Genomic DNA, 3,344 nt, shown 5'->3' with positions numbered 1-3,344 from the left:
GTAACTATAGCAGTTAGACAAACATAGTGGAGTATTAAGTCTAATATTAGCCTCTGACATGTAGCAGCAGATAAGTACTGAATCTTATATCAGAAAGATACCTCAAATTTGTACTTAAAGTCAGTACTTGAGTGAGTGTACTTAGAAACATGCCGCTACTGTTTAAGGCCTCCTAGAACAAAGAAAGTACCTTCTCTGGTGGCACTTCCTTGTCTCGAAAGATGCGTTTCCATTCTTTTCCATGACACCACAGGACTTGGAACCCGGACAGTTTGGAATCGTCTCATACGTCACCGGTTCTCCGCTCACCCACACCCACTGATCGGCCAGGTAACGCAGACCGGTCCACACCTAGCAACATTTAGCAGACAGACACATGTAAGAACAACGGGTGAATTGCTCCACAGCACAAATACAGTGTAGAAAACTGCCTGACCTCTCTAGTGGTAGCTTCTTGTGCTATCTCTTGAGCGAGAGCGTGGTCTTCCGGAGTGATCAGGGTGGCCAGGTCATAGAGGTGGTTCTGGTAAGGAGCGGTTGCCTCATTTGGGTCCACAGCCTCCAGAGACCTGCAGTACTCTAAGGCCTCCTCCCATGTCTTCCTCTCCTTCACCAGGAACATCTTCTCATCAGAACACATGAAGGAATGATTGACATTACATCCATGGGTTTTCCATTTTTCTGAACCTTTTGCCTTGAAAGCACAGTTTTCATTTGGGAGTGGATCTGTAAAAAGTTGGAGGAGTAAAGATATACCAGAGGTGCTTAGATGGGTTTCAAAATAAGGCCTGCCATTGTTTCCTGTTGACTGGCACCCAAAGCCATTTATCACACAGGTGCTTTGTTATTAATCATACATCAATAAGATTTAGAGGTAATTAAATCCTCTAAAATGAAGCATGTTGGTGACACCACGTGCGTCACAAGACATCCTTGCTGACTTTGAACCATTAAAGAGTCAGAATCAGTAATAGTCTGGGCTACTATGACTCTTTAAAGCTGCTGTCCGGAGTTTGAATCGCAGCGTCTCCCAAAACACTGGTGGTCCCTCCCTCTGATTTCGCCCCTTTATTTGTGCACGCGCGCAGTACATGAGAGAAGTGCCCGGAGTGCTGCAGCATCTCGCCTGTTTTGCTGTTTTCCCCTCTTCTACATTTAGTACATTTAGTAAATAATAAAGGAATTACGTTAGAATGCTGTATTGAGTCTAACTTGTCCTAATACCAAAATAACATGAATCTGCTAGGACGAACGAGTAAAGTTTCAATATGTGATTACACTTGTGTATCCCTCTCAATGACGTTGTTTATCAAACTTAGTGCATTTACGCGTGTATATGTGTTACATTGTTTATTTATTTCTATCTAGAGTTCAGAATTGCATGACTCCTCTGACGAAGAGTATGTCCCAGACGCCCCAACATCTTCCTCCAGAGGTCGGGCATCTAAACGAAGCCGTCAGGCGGGCTATGGAGGCCGTGGTCGGGGAGCGACGCGAGCACCCCGAGCCAAAAAACGTCCTGCAGTCTCTTGGCCTGACAAGCCGTGGGATTGGTAACTTTTCTGGAAGTTGCTGAGCCCTGATGCTCTCTCCTCCACAAGCAAAACAAATGTGCGCGCGGTTGCGTAGTGCGTAGCTCGCCCACCTCTGCATGGGCTTGCTTGCTGTGCGCGTAACCGTTGATTGACAGCATGACAAAGCTGAAGCTCGAACTTGATTGGTCGGCAGCGACCGGCGCTTTTTGGAATAACATGGGGGTCTATGAGAGGAAGGCGGAGCTCAGGAATAAATTTTCATATCGCGTTATAATAACTTTATATAATAGTATCGAACTAGACTAACACATTTAAGCTTTGTTAAAAAATGATACATAAATTGAAAACAAACGGAAACTCCGGACAGCAGCTTTAATACACTCATTGAAGCCAGTGGTTGGTGAAAATTGTGGTCTATGGTTCAAATTAAGTCAAAATATTCACCCTTCACTCTGAGAGCTTATATCTTGCACCCAAACATCTCACAATGTCTGAAAAATGCACGGCAGGTAACAGTACAAGTGGTGTTCACAATGTTTTGGGACTGTTTGAGTGCACCAGGAAACTAAAGTTGAAGGACACAGTTTAGGAGACGGTTCTTGATGTGTTTTGATCACAGGATTTTTGGGGAGCAACGCAAACACTCCAGCATCATTGCACAAGGCAACCAAACATTTTGGGGTGGCAGCCAAATTCAAATCAGGTCCAGCTTTTTGATCGCCCCTCATAGATACAAGGCTTGCTGAAATAGTAATAATTTGGTGCAGTTAATATCAAACAAGAGTCAATAGTTTGCATCTCAGTACCACATAAGTGTCAGATATGTGCTGCTCACCTTGTTCCCAGTTGGTGAAGGTGGCTATCTTGTCTCTTCTGGACCATTTCCATGGACTTGTTGCATCCTCTCGGTACAGTCCAATCCAGCCTACTCCCCAGTAATAGTTCTCATTCTCAGTTGCGTCTCTGATTGTGACCAGGTCAGTGTGGTGGGTCCTGCAGAAGTCCTGTGCTTCAGCCCAGCTCATCATATTACTGCCAGTGTAAAGTATATAATTCAGCCCATTCCCACATCCAGGACTGAGGAGGAGCAGCAGGAGGACAAGAATGTACATCTTCTTCATCGTGTCTTCTGCAGCCGGACTGATGCAGGAGAAACTAAACATTCACATCCATGAAAGACACACAGAAAGAGAGAAACCCTCAGAGTGAGAAAGACACACTCCCACTATGTTTTCCTATTTGCTGTGTTTTGTTTAAGATCTTCTAAAACATGTACTGTATAATTTAAAAATGTCCCCCTGCACATACAAATCTCTGAACGATGATGATCTGGGACAGATGATCAAGTTAGGAAACATCGAACACCCCAAAACACACACAAAATGCAATATATTTTAATTCATAAATACATTTTTAGTAAGATAAAAAAAAGCATAAAATTCCAAATTCAAGAAAGAAAATATTTTGTAAAAATATTGTCTAAAATGAAACAAATAGGACTCTACAAAACATAGAAAAAGTGTATATAATTAGATCTAAAAAGCCTCTTAAAGTAAAAACATCTGGAACTCTCCTGGATGTGTAATATGCTCTGTAAGGTGATGTTGAATTGTATATTATGGTCTAGAAAGAGTGTTAAAGCAGGACACCACTGGATTCTTCACAGCTTTAATTTTTAAAGAGCGTTGTCCATAGAAACCACTCCACGTGTACATTTTATGAGCTGACACTACAGTGTTGTTTATCTGCGCCTGTTTTCAGAAATGTGCACGGATTAAATAAAGTCTCCAGGAGGATTAACATCTACCT

At 42.7% G+C, this 3,344-nt stretch overlaps 1 long non-coding RNA gene across 1 annotated transcript; it reads right to left on the bottom strand.

Moving 5' to 3' along the window:
• Window positions 1-222: 222 nt before the first annotated feature.
• On the bottom strand, window positions 223-3,105 carry LOC127537731 (uncharacterized). Its single transcript, XR_007947555.1, has 3 exons — window positions 2,371-3,105; window positions 437-726; window positions 223-351 (listed from the first exon to the last, which is right to left on the bottom strand). It is a non-coding gene; the product is annotated as an uncharacterized LOC127537731 (long non-coding RNA).
• Window positions 3,106-3,344: the final 239 nt, after the last annotated feature.

The sequence above is a fragment of the Acanthochromis polyacanthus genome, chromosome 2 (assembly GCF_021347895.1).
Source record: "Acanthochromis polyacanthus isolate Apoly-LR-REF ecotype Palm Island chromosome 2, KAUST_Apoly_ChrSc, whole genome shotgun sequence".
Lineage (NCBI taxonomy): Eukaryota > Metazoa > Chordata > Actinopteri > Pomacentridae > Acanthochromis > Acanthochromis polyacanthus.
Note: the sequence above shows the minus strand (reverse complement) of the source record. Positions and strands in the feature narration are given on the sequence as shown.